This window comes from Coregonus lavaretus (genome assembly GCF_964263955.1).
Source record: "Coregonus lavaretus genome assembly, chromosome: 4".
In the NCBI taxonomy this organism is placed as follows: domain Eukaryota; kingdom Metazoa; phylum Chordata; class Actinopteri; order Salmoniformes; family Salmonidae; genus Coregonus; species Coregonus lavaretus.
Window position 1 is genome coordinate 38,234,726 of NC_139991.1, and position 13,731 is coordinate 38,248,456.

The window sequence follows — 13,731 nt, forward strand, 5'->3', positions numbered from 1 at the left end:
TTCTAACAAGATTTACAGCAGGTAGTAACCAACCAACAGTGTCTATCTAAAACAACTCTAGTTACAGATTGGTTGATACAATTCTGAAATCAGGTAGTAACCCACCAACAGTGTCTTTCTAAAACAGCTCTAGTTACAGATTGGTTGATACGATTTTTAAATCGATTGTGGATTTGAAAAGCAGAGAAGTAGGGGAAGATTTAATTATATGATTACATTTTTCTCAAACTTGTTGCATTAGTGGTCAAATCGGCAGTTGTTTGGAATGTAGTGAATCTGCTAATTTCTGACAAGATTTAGAGCATGTAGTAACCCACCAACAGTGCCTTTCTAAAACAGCTCTAGTTACAGATTGGTTGATACCATTTTGAAATCGATTATGGATTTGAAAAGCAGAGAAGTAGGGAAAGATTTCATTATATGATATGATTTTTCTCAAACTTGTTGCGTTAGTGGTCAAATCGGCAGTTGTTTCGATTGTAGTGAATGTGCTAACTTCTGACAAGATTTACAGCAGATAGTAACCAACCAACAGTGTCTTTCTAAAACAGCTCTAGTTACAGATTGGTTGATACGATTTTGAAATCGATTGTGGATTTGAAAAGCAGAGAAGTAGGGAAAGATTTCAATATATGATAAAGAAATTCTCAAACATGTTGCATTAGTGGTCAAATCGGAAGTTGTTTGGAATGTAGTGAATCTTCTAATTTCTGACAAGATTTACAGCAGGTAGTAACCCACCAACAGTGTCTTTCTAAAACAACTCTAGTTAGAGATTGGTTGATATGATTTTGAAATCGATTGTGTATTTGAAAAGCAGAGAAGTAGGGGAAGATTTAATTAAATGATACCATTTTTCTCTAAAATGTTGCGTTAGTGATACAATTGGCAGTTGTTTGGAATGTAGTGAATCTGCTAACTTCTAACAAGATTTACAGCAGGTAGTAACCAACATACAGTGTCTATCTAAAACAACTCTAGTTACAGATTGGTTGATACAATTCTGAAATCAGGTAGTAACCCACCAACAGTGTCTTTCTAAAACAGCTCTAGTTACAGATTGGTTGATACGATTTTTAAATCGATTGTGGATTTGAAAAGCAGAGAAGTAGGGGAAGATTTAATTATATGATTAAATTTTTCTCAAACTTGTTGCATTAGTGGTCAAATCGGCAGTTGTTTGGAATGTAGTGAATCTGCTAATTTCTGACAAGATTTAGAGCAGGTAGTAACCCACCAACAGTGCCTTTCTAAAACAGCTCTAGTTACAGATTGGTTGATACCATTTTGAAATCGATTATGGATTTGAAAAGCAGAGAAGTAGGGAAAGATTTCATTATATGATATGATTTTTCTCAAACTTGTTGCGTTAGTGGTCAAATCGGCAGTTGTTTCGATTGTAGTGAATGTGCTAACTTCTGACAAGATTTACAGCAGATAGTAACCAACCAACAGTGTCTTTCTAAAACAGCTCTAGTTACAGATTGGTTGATACGATTTTGAAATCGATTGTGGATTTGAAAAGCAGAGAAGAAGGGAAAGATTTCAATATATGATAAAAAAATTCTCAAACATGTTGCATTAGTGGTCAAATCGGAAGTTGTTTGGAATGTAGTGAATCTTCTAATTTATGACAAGATTTACAGCAGGTAGTAACCCACCAACAGTGTCTTTCTAAAACAACTCTAGTTAGAGATTGGTTGATATGATTTTGAAATCGATTGTGTATTTGAAAAGCAGAGAAGTAGGGGAAGATTTAATTAAATGATACCATTTTTCTCTAAAATGTTGCGTTAGTGATACAATTGGCAGTTGTTTGGAATGTAGTGAATCTGCTAACTTCTAACAAGATTTACAGCAGGTAGTAACCAACCAACAGTGTCTATCTAAAACAACTCTAGTTACAGATTGGTTGATACAATTTTGAAATCAGGTAGTAACCCACCAACAGTGTCTTTCAAAAACAGCTCTAGTTACAGATTGGTTGATACGATTTTTAAATCGATTGTGGATTTGAAAAGCAGAGAAGTAGGGGAAGATTTCATTATATGATACCATTTTTCTCAAACTTGTTGCGTTAGTGGTCAAATCGGCAGTTGTTTGGAATGTAGTGAATCTGCTAATTTCTGACAAGATTTAGAGCAGGTAGTAACCCACCAACAGTGCCTTTCTAAAACAGCTCTAGTTACAGATTGGTTGATACCATTTTGAAATCGATTATGGATTTGAAAAGCAGAGAAGTAGGGAAAGATTTCATTATATGATATGATTTTTCTCAAACTTGTTGCGTTAGTGGTCAAATCGGCAGTTGTTTCGATTGTAGTGAATGTGCTAACTTCTGACAAGATTTACAGCAGATAGTAACCAACCAACAGTGTCTTTCTAAAACAGCTCTAGTTACAGATTGGTTGATACGATTTTGAAATCGATTGTGGATTTGAAAAGCAGAGAAGAAGGGAAAGATTTCAATATATGATAAAAAAATTCTCAAACATGTTGCATTAGTGGTCAAATCGGAAGTTGTTTGGAATGTAGTGAATCTTCTAATTTCTGACAAGATTTACAGCAGGTAGTAACCCACCAACAGTGTCTTTCTAAAACAACTCTAGTTAGAGATTGGTTGATATGATTTTGAAATCGATTGTGTATTTGAAAAGCAGAGAAGTAGGGGAAGATTTAGTTAAAGGATACCATTTTTCTCTAAAATGTTGCGTTAGTGATAAAATTGGCAGTTGTTTGGAATGTAGTGAATCTGCTAACTTCTAACAAGATTTACAGCAGGTAGTAACCAACCAACAGTGTCTATCTAAAACAACTCTAGTTACAGATTGGTTGATACAATTCTGAAATCAGGTAGTAACCCACCAACAGTGTCTTTCTAAAACAGCTCTAGTTACAGATTGGTTGATACGATTTTTAAATCGATTGTGGATTTGAAAAGCAGAGAAGTAGGGGAAGATTTAATTATATGATTAAATTTTTCTCAAACTTGTTGCATTAGTGGTCAAATCGGCAGTTGTTTGGAATGTAGTGAATCTGCTAATTTCTGACAAGATTTAGAGCAGGTAGTAACCCACCAACAGTGCCTTTCTAAAACAGCTCTAGTTACAGATTGGTTGATACCATTTTGAAATCGATTATGGATTTGAAAAGCAGAGAAGTAGGGAAAGATTTCATTATATGATATGATTTTTCTCAAACTTGTTGCGTTAGTGGTCAAATCGGCAGTTGTTTCGATTGTAGTGAATGTGCTAACTTCTGACAAGATTTACAGCAGATAGTAACCAACCAACAGTGTCTTTCTAAAACAGCTCTAGTTACAGATTGGTTGATACGATTTTGAAATCGATTGTGGATTTGAAAAGCAGAGAAGAAGGGAAAGATTTCAATATATGATAAAAAAATTCTCAAACATGTTGCATTAGTGGTCAAATCGGAAGTTGTTTGGAATGTAGTGAATCTTCTAATTTCTGACAAGATTTACAGCAGGTAGTAACCCACCAACAGTGTCTTTCTAAAACAACTCTAGTTAGAGATTGGTTGATATGATTTTGAAATCGATTGTGTATTTGAAAAGCAGAGAAGTAGGGGAAGATTTAATTAAATGATACCATTTTTCTCTAAAATGTTGCGTTAGTGATAAAATTGGCAGTTGTTTGGAATGTAGTGAATCTGCTAACTTCTAACAAGATTTACAGCAGGTAGTAACCAACCAACAGTGTCTATCTAAAACAACTCTAGTTACAGATTGGTTGATACAATTTTGAAATCAGGTAGTAACCCACCAACAGTGTCTTTCTAAAACAGCTCTAGTTACAGATTGGTTGATACGATTTTTAAATCGATTGTGGATTTGAAAAGCAGAGAAGTAGGGGAAGATTTCATTATATGATTTAATTTTTCTCAAACTTGTTGCGTTAGTGGTCAAATCGGCAGTTGTTTGGAATGTAGTGAATCTGCTAATTTCTGACAAGATTTAGAGCAGGTAGTAACCCACCAACAGTGCCTTTCTAAAACAGCTCTAGTTACAGATTGGTTGATACCATTTTGAAATCGATTATGGATTTGAAAAGCAGAGAAGTAGGGAAAGATTTCATTATATGATATGATTTTTCTCAAACTTGTTGCATTAGTGGTCAAATCGGCAGTTGTTTCGAATGTAGTGAATCTGCTAACTTCTAACAAGATTTACAGCAGGTAGTAACCCACCAACAGTGTCTTTCTAAAACAACTCTAGTTAGAGATTGGTTGATATGATTTTGAAATCGATTGTGTATTTGAAAAGCAGAGAAGTAGGGGAAGATTTAATTAAATGATACCATTTTTCTCTAAAATGTTGCGTTAGTGATAAAATTGGCAGTTGTTTGGAATGTAGTGAATCTGCTAACTTCTAACAAGATTTACAGCAGGTAGTAACCAACCAACAGTGTCTTTCTAAAACAGCACTAGTTACAGATTGGTTGATACGATTTTTAAATCGATTGTGGATTTGAAAAGCAGAGAAGTAGGGGAAGATTTAATTATATGATTAAATTTTTCTCAAACTTGTTGCATTAGTGGTCAAATCGGCAGTTGTTTGGAATGTAGTGAATCTGCTAATTTCTGACAAGATTTAGAGCAGGTAGTAACCCACCAACAGTGCCTTTCTAAAACAACTCTAGTTAGAGATTGGTTGATATGATTTTGAAATCGATTGTGTATTTGAAAAGCAGAGAAGTAGGGGAAGATTTAGTTAAAGGATACCATTTTTCTCTAAAATGTTGCGTTAGTGATAAAATTGGCAGTTGTTTGGAATGTAGTGAATCTGCTAACTTCTAACAAGATTTACAGCAGGTAGTAACCAACCAACAGTGTCTATCTAAAACAACTCTAGTTACAGATTGGTTGATACAATTCTGAAATCAGGTAGTAACCCACCAACAGTGTCTTTCTAAAACAGCTCTAGTTACAGATTGGTTGATACGATTTTTAAATCGATTGTGGATTTGAAAAGCAGAGAAGTAGGGGAAGATTTAATTATATGATTAAATTTTTCTCAAACTTGTTGCATTAGTGGTCAAATCGGCAGTTGTTTGGAATGTAGTGAATCTGCTAATTTCTGACAAGATTTAGAGCAGGTAGTAACCCACCAACAGTGCCTTTCTAAAACAACTCTAGTTAGAGATTGGTTGATATGATTTTGAAATCGATTGTGTATTTGAAAAGCAGAGAAGTAGGGGAAGATTTAGTTAAAGGATACCATTTTTCTCTAAAATGTTGCGTTAGTGATAAAATTGGCAGTTGTTTGGAATGTAGTGAATCTGCTAACTTCTAACAAGATTTACAGCAGGTAGTAACCAACCAACAGTGTCTATCTAAAACAACTCTAGTTACAGATTGGTTGATACAATTCTGAAATCAGGTAGTAACCCACCAACAGTGTCTTTCTAAAACAGCTCTAGTTACAGATTGGTTGATACGATTTTTAAATCGATTGTGGATTTGAAAAGCAGAGAAGTAGGGGAAGATTTAATTATATGATTAAATTTTTCTCAAACTTGTTGCATTAGTGGTCAAATCGGCAGTTGTTTGGAATGTAGTGAATCTGCTAATTTCTGACAAGATTTAGAGCAGGTAGTAACCCACCAACAGTGCCTTTCTAAAACAGCTCTAGTTACAGATTGGTTGATACCATTTTGAAATCGATTATGGATTTGAAAAGCAGAGAAGTAGGGAAAGATTTCATTATATGATATGATTTTTCTCAAACTTGTTGCGTTAGTGGTCAAATCGGCAGTTGTTTCGATTGTAGTGAATGTGCTAACTTCTGACAAGATTTACAGCAGATAGTAACCAACCAACAGTGTCTTTCTAAAACAGCTCTAGTTACAGATTGGTTGATACGATTTTGAAATCGATTGTGGATTTGAAAAGCAGAGAAGAAGGGAAAGATTTCAATATATGATAAAAAAATTCTCAAACATGTTGCATTAGTGGTCAAATCGGAAGTTGTTTGGAATGTAGTGAATCTTCTAATTTCTGACAAGATTTACAGCAGGTAGTAACCCACCAACAGTGTCTTTCTAAAACAACTCTAGTTAGAGATTGGTTGATATGATTTTGAAATCGATTGTGTATTTGAAAAGCAGAGAAGTAGGGGAAGATTTAATTAAATGATACCATTTTTCTCTAAAATGTTGCGTTATTGATAAAATTGGCAGTTGTTTGGAATGTAGTGAATCTGCTAACTTCTAACAAGATTTACAGCAGGTAGTAACCAACCAACAGTGTCTATCTAAAACAACTCTAGTTACAGATTGGTTGATACAATTTTGAAATCAGGTAGTAACCCACCAACAGTGTCTTTCTAAAACAGCTCTAGTTACAGATTGGTTGATACCATTTTGAAATCGATTATGGATTTGAAAAGCAGAGAAGTAGGGAAAGATTTCATTATATGATATGATTTTTCTCAAACTTGTTGCATTAGTGGTCAAATCGGCAGTTGTTTCGAATGTAGTGAATCTGCTAACTTCTAACAAGATTTACAGCAGGTAGTAACCCACCAACAGTGTCTTTCTAAAACAACTCTAGTTAGAGATTGGTTGATATGATTTTGAAATCGATTGTGTATTTGAAAAGCAGAGAAGTAGGGGAAGATTTAATTAAATGATACCATTTTTCTCTAAAATGTTGCGTTAGTGATAAAATTGGCAGTTGTTTGGAATGTAGTGAATCTGCTAACTTCTAACAAGATTTACAGCAGGTAGTAACCAACCAACAGTGTCTTTCTAAAATAACTCTAGTTAGAGATTGGTTGATATGATTTTGAAATCGATTGTGTATTTGAAAAGCAGAGAAGTAGGGGAAGATTTAATTAAATGATACCATTTTTCTCTAAAATGTTGCGTTAGTGATACAATTGGCAGTTGTTTGGAATGTAGTGAATCTGCTAACTTCTAACAAGATTTACAGCAGGTAGTAACCAACCAACAGTGTCTATCTAAAACAACTCTAGTTACAGATTGGTTGATACAATTTTGAAATCAGGTAGTAACCCACCAACAGTGTCTTTCAAAAACAGCTCTAGTTACAGATTGGTTGATACGATTTTTAAATCGATTGTGGATTTGAAAAGCAGAGAAGTAGGGGAAGATTTCATTATATGATACCATTTTTCTCAAACTTGTTGCGTTAGTGGTCAAATCGGCAGTTGTTTGGAATGTAGTGAATCTGCTAATTTCTGACAAGATTTAGAGCAGGTAGTAACCCACCAACAGTGCCTTTCTAAAACAGCTCTAGTTACAGATTGGTTGATACCATTTTGAAATCGATTATGGATTTGAAAAGCAGAGAAGTAGGGAAAGATTTCATTATATGATATGATTTTTCTCAAACTTGTTGCGTTAGTGGTCAAATCGGCAGTTGTTTCGATTGTAGTGAATGTGCTAACTTCTGACAAGATTTACAGCAGATAGTAACCAACCAACAGTGTCCTTCTAAAACAGCTCTAGTTACAGATTGGTTGATACGATTTTGAAATCGATTGTGGATTTGAAAAGCAGAGAAGAAGGGAAAGATTTCAATATATGATAAAAAAATTCTCAAACATGTTGCATTAGTGGTCAAATCGGAAGTTGTTTGGAATGTAGTGAATCTTCTAATTTCTGACAAGATTTACAGCAGGTAGTAACCCACCAACAGTGTGTTTCTAAAACAACTCTAGTTAGAGATTGGTTGATATGATTTTGAAATCGATTGTGTATTTGAAAAGCAGAGAAGTAGGGGAAGATTTAGTTAAAGGATACCATTTTTCTCTAAAATGTTGCGTTAGTGATAAAATTTGCAGTTGTTTGGAATGTAGTGAATCTGCTAACTTCTAACAAGATTTACAGCAGGTAGTAACCAACCAACAGTGTCTATCTAAAACAACTCTAGTTACAGATTGGTTGATACAATTCTGAAATCAGGTAGTAACCCACCAACAGTGTCTTTCTAAAACAGCTCTAGTTACAGATTGGTTGATACGATTTTTAAATCGATTGTGGATTTGAAAAGCAGAGAAGTAGGGGAAGATTTAATTATATGATTAAATTTTTCTCAAACTTGTTGCATTAGTGGTCAAATCGGCAGTTGTTTGGAATGTAGTGAATCTGCTAATTTCTGACAAGATTTAGAGCAGGTAGTAACCCACCAACAGTGCCTTTCTAAAACAGCTCTAGTTACAGATTGGTTGATACCATTTTGAAATCGATTATGGATTTGAAAAGCAGAGAAGTAGTAGAAGATTTCATTATATGATATGATTTTTCTCAAACTTGTTGCGTTAGTGGTCAAATCGGCAGTTGTTTCGATTGTAGTGAATGTGCTAACTTCTGACAAGATTTACAGCAGATAGTAACCAACCAACAGTGTCTTTCTAAAACAGCTCTAGTTACAGATTGGTTGATACGATTTTGAAATCGATTGTGGATTTGAAAAGCAGAGAAGAAGGGAAAGATTTCAATATATGATAAAAAAATTCTCAAACATGTTGCATTAGTGGTCAAATCGGAAGTTGTTTGGAATGTAGTGAATCTTCTAATTTCTGACAAGATTTACAGCAGGTAGTAACCCACCAACAGTGTCTTTCTAAAACAACTCTAGTTAGAGATTGGTTGATATGATTTTGAAATCGATTGTGTATTTGAAAAGCAGAGAAGTAGGGGAAGATTTAATTAAATGATACCATTTTTCTCTAAAATGTTGCGTTAGTGATAAAATTGGCAGTTGTTTGGAATGTAGTGAATCTGCTAACTTCTAACAAGATTTACAGCAGGTAGTAACCAACCAACAGTGTCTTTCTAAAACAGCACTAGTTACAGATTGGTTGATACCATTTTGAAATCGATTATGGATTTGAAAAGCAGAGAAGTAGGGAAAGATTTCATTATATGATATGATTTTTCTCAAACTTGTTGCATTAGTGGTCAAATCGGCAGTTGTTTGGAATGTAGTGAATCTGCTAATTTCTGACAAGATTTACAGCAGGTAGTAACCAACCAACAGTGTCTTTCTAAAACAGCACTAGTTACAGATTGGTTGATACGATTTTTAAATCGATTGTGGATTTGAAAAGCAGAGAAGTAGGGGAAGATTTAATTATATGATTAAATTTTTCTCAAACTTGTTGCATTAGTGGTCAAATCGGCAGTTGTTTGGAATGTAGTGAATCTGCTAATTTCTGACAAGATTTAGAGCAGGTAGTAACCCACCAACAGTGCCTTTCTAAAACAGCTCTAGTTACAGATTGGTTGATACCATTTTGAAATCGATTATGGATTTGAAAAGCAGAGAAGTAGGGAAAGATTTCATTATATGATATGATTTTTCTCAAACTTGTTGCGTTAGTGGTCAAATCGGCAGTTGTTTCGATTGTAGTGAATGTGCTAACTTCTGACAAGATTTACAGCAGATAGTAACCAACCAACAGTGTCTTTCTAAAACAGCTCTAGTTACAGATTGGTTGATACGATTTTGAAATCGATTGTGGATTTGAAAAGCAGAGAAGAAGGGAAAGATTTCAATATATGATAAAAAAATTCTCAAACATGTTGCATTAGTGGTCAAATCGGAAGTTGTTTGGAATGTAGTGAATCTTCTAATTTCTGACAAGATTTACAGCAGGTAGTAACCCACCAACAGTGTCTTTCTAAAACAACTCTAGTTAGAGATTGGTTGATATGATTTTGAAATCGATTGTGTATTTGAAAAGCAGAGAAGTAGGGGAAGATTTAGTTAAAGGATACCATTTTTCTCTAAAATGTTGCGTTAGTGATAAAATTGGCAGTTGTTTGGAATGTAGTGAATCTGCTAACTTCTAACAAGATTTACAGCAGGTAGTAACCAACCAACAGTGTCTATCTAAAACAACTCTAGTTACAGATTGGTTGATATAATTCTGAAATCAGGTAGTAACCCACCAACAGTGTCTTTCTAAAACAGCTCTAGTTACAGATTGGTTGATACGATTTTTAAATCGATTGTGGATTTGAAAAGCAGAGAAGTAGGGGAAGATTTAATTATATGATTAAATTTTTCTCAAACTTGTTGCATTAGTGGTCAAATCGGCAGTTGTTTGGAATGTAGTGAATCTGCTAATTTCTGACAAGATTTAGAGCAGGTAGTAACCCACCAACAGTGCCTTTCTAAAACAGCTCTAGTTACAGATTGGTTGATACCATTTTGAAATCGATTATGGATTTGAAAAGCAGAGAAGTAGGGAAAGATTTCATTATATGATATGATTTTTCTCAAACTTGTTGCATTAGTGGTCAAATCGGCAGTTGTTTCGAATGTAGTGAATCTGCTAACTTCTAACAAGATTTACAGCAGGTAGTAACCCACCAACAGTGTCTTTCTAAAACAACTCTAGTTAGAGATTGGTTGATATGATTTTGAAATCGATTGTGTATTTGAAAAGCAGAGAAGTAGGGGAAGATTTAATTAAATGATACCATTTTTCTCTAAAATGTTGCGTTAGTGATAAAATTGGCAGTTGTTTGGAATGTAGTGAATCTGCTAACTTCTAACAAGATTTACAGCAGGTAGTAACCAACCAACAGTGTCTATCTAAAACAACTCTAGTTACAGATTGGTTGATACAATTCTGAAATCAGGTAGTAACCCACCAACAGTGTCTTTCTAAAACAGCACTAGTTACAGATTGGTTGATACGATTTTTAAATCGATTGTGGATTTGAAAAGCAGAGAAGTAGGGGAAGATTTAATTATATGATTAAATTTTTCTCAAACTTGTTGCATTAGTGGTCAAATCGGCAGTTGTTTGGAATGTAGTGAATCTGCTAATTTCTGACAAGATTTAGAGCAGGTAGTAACCCACCAACAGTGCCTTTCTAAAACAGCTCTAGTTACAGATTGGTTGATACCATTTTGAAATCGATTATGGATTTGAAAAGCAGAGAAGTAGGGAAAGATTTCATTATATGATATGATTTTTCTCAAACTTGTTGCGTTAGTGGTCAAATCGGCAGTTGTTTCGATTGTAGTGAATGTGCTAACTTCTGACAAGATTTACAGCAGATAGTAACCAACCAACAGTGTCTTTCTAAAACAGCTAAAGTTACAGATTGGTTGATACGATTTTGAAATCGATTGTGGATTTGAAAAGCAGAGAAGAAGGGAAAGATTTCAATATATGATAAAAAAATTCTCAAACATGTTGCATTAGTGGTCAAATCGGAAGTTGTTTGGAATGTAGTGAATCTTCTAATTTCTGACAAGATTTACAGCAGGTAGTAACCCACCAACAGTGTCTTTCTAAAACAACTCTAGTTAGAGATTGGTTGATATGATTTTGAAATCGATTGTGTATTTGAAAAGCAGAGAAGTAGGGGAAGATTTAATTAAATGATAACATTTTTCTCTAAAATGTTGCGTTAGTGATAAAATTGGCAGTTGTTTGGAATGTAGTGAATCTGCTAACTTCTAACAAGATTTACAGCAGGTAGTAACCAACCAACAGTGTCTATCTAAAACAACTCTAGTTACAGATTGGTTGATACAATTTTGAAATCAGGTAGTAACCCACCAACAGTGTCTTTCTAAAACAGCTCTAGTTACAGATTGGTTGATACGATTTTTAAATCGATTGTGGATTTGAAAAGCAGAGAAGAAGGGAAAGATTTCAATATATGATAAAAAAATTCTCAAACATGTTGCATTAGTGGTCAAATCGGAAGTTGTTTGGAATGTAGTGAATCTTCTAATTTCTGACAAGATTTACAGCAGGTAGTAACCCACCAACAGTGTCTTTCTAAAACAACTCTAGTTAGAGATTGGTTGATATGATTTTGAAATCGATTGTGTATTTGAAAAGCAGAGAAGTAGGGGAAGATTTAATTAAATGATAACATTTTTCTCTAAAATGTTGCGTTAGTGATAAAATTGGCAGTTGTTTGGAATGTAGTGAATCTGCTAACTTCTAACAAGATTTACAGCAGGTAGTAACCAACCAACAGTGTCTATCTAAAACAACTCTAGTTACAGATTGGTTGATACAATTTTGAAATCAGGTAGTAACCCACCAACAGTGTCTTTCTAAAACAGCTCTAGTTACAGATTGGTTGATACGATTTTTAAATCGATTGTGGATTTGAAAAGCAGAGAAGTAAGGGAAGATTTCATTATATGATTTAATTTTTCTCAAACTTGTTGCGTTAGTGGTCAAATCGGCAGTTGTTTGGAATGTAGTGAATCTGCTAATTTCTGACAAGATTTAGAGCAGGTAGTAACCCACCAACAGTGCCTTTCTAAAACAGCTCTAGTTACAGATTGGTTGATACCATTTTGAAATCGATTATGGATTTGAAAAGCAGAGAAGTAGGGAAAGATTTCATTATATGATATGATTTTTCTCAAACTTGTTGCGTTAGTGGTCAAATCGGCAGTTGTTTCGATTGTAGTGAATGTGCTAACTTCTGACAAGATTTACAGCAGATAGTAACCAACCAACAGTGTCTTTCTAAAACAGCTCTAGTTACAGATTGGTTGATACGATTTTGAAATCGATTGTGGATTTGAAAAGCAGAGAAGTAGGGAAAGATTTCAATATATGATAAAGAAATTCTCAAACATGTTGCATTAGTGGTCAAATCGGAAGTTGTTTGGAATGTAGTGAATCTTCTAATTTCTGACAAGATTTACAGCAGGTAGTAACCCACCAACAGTGTCTTTCTAAAACAACTCTAGTTAGAGATTGGTTGATATGATTTTGAAATCGATTGTGTATTTGAAAAGCAGAGAAGTAGGGGAAGATTTAATTAAATGATACCATTTTTCTCTAAAATGTTGCGTTAGTGATACAATTGGCAGTTGTTTGGAATGTAGTGAATCTGCTATCTTCTAACAAGATTTACAGCAGGTAGTAACCAACCAACAGTGTCTATCTAAAACAACTCTAGTTACAGATTGGTTGATACAATTTTGAAATCAGGTAGTATCCCACCAACAGTGTCTTTCAAAAACAGCTCTAGTTACAGATTGGTTGATACGATTTTTAAATCGATTGTGGATTTGAAAAGCAGAGAAGTAGGGGAAGATTTCATTATATGATACCATTTTTCTCAAACTTGTTGCGTTAGTGGTCAAATCGGCAGTTGTTTGGAATGTAGTGAATCTGCTAATTTCTGACAAGATTTAGAGCAGGTAGTAACCCACCAACAGTGCCTTTCTAAAACAGCTCTAGTTACAGATTGGTTGATAGCATTTTGAAATCGATTATGGATTTGAAAAGCAGAGAAGTAGGGAAAGATTTCATTATATGATATGATTTTTCTCAAACTTGTTGCATTAGTGGTCAAATCGGCAGTTGTTTCGATTGTAGTGAATGTGCTAACTTCTGACAAGATTTACAGCAGATAGTAACCAACCAACAGTGTCTTTCTAAAACAGCTCTAGTTACAGATTGGTTGATACGATTTTGAAATCGATTGTGGATTTGAAAAGCAGAGAAGTAGGGAAAGATTTCAATATATGATAAAAAAATTCTCAAACATGTTGCATTAGTGGTCAAATCGGAAGTTGTTTGGAATGTAGTGAATCTTCTAATTTCTGACAAGATTTACAGCAGGTAGTAACCCACCAACAGTGTCTTTCTAAAACAACTCTAGTTAGAGATTGGTTGATATGATTTTGAAATCGATTGTGTATTTGAAAAGCAGAGAAGTAGGGGAAGATTTAATTAAATGATAC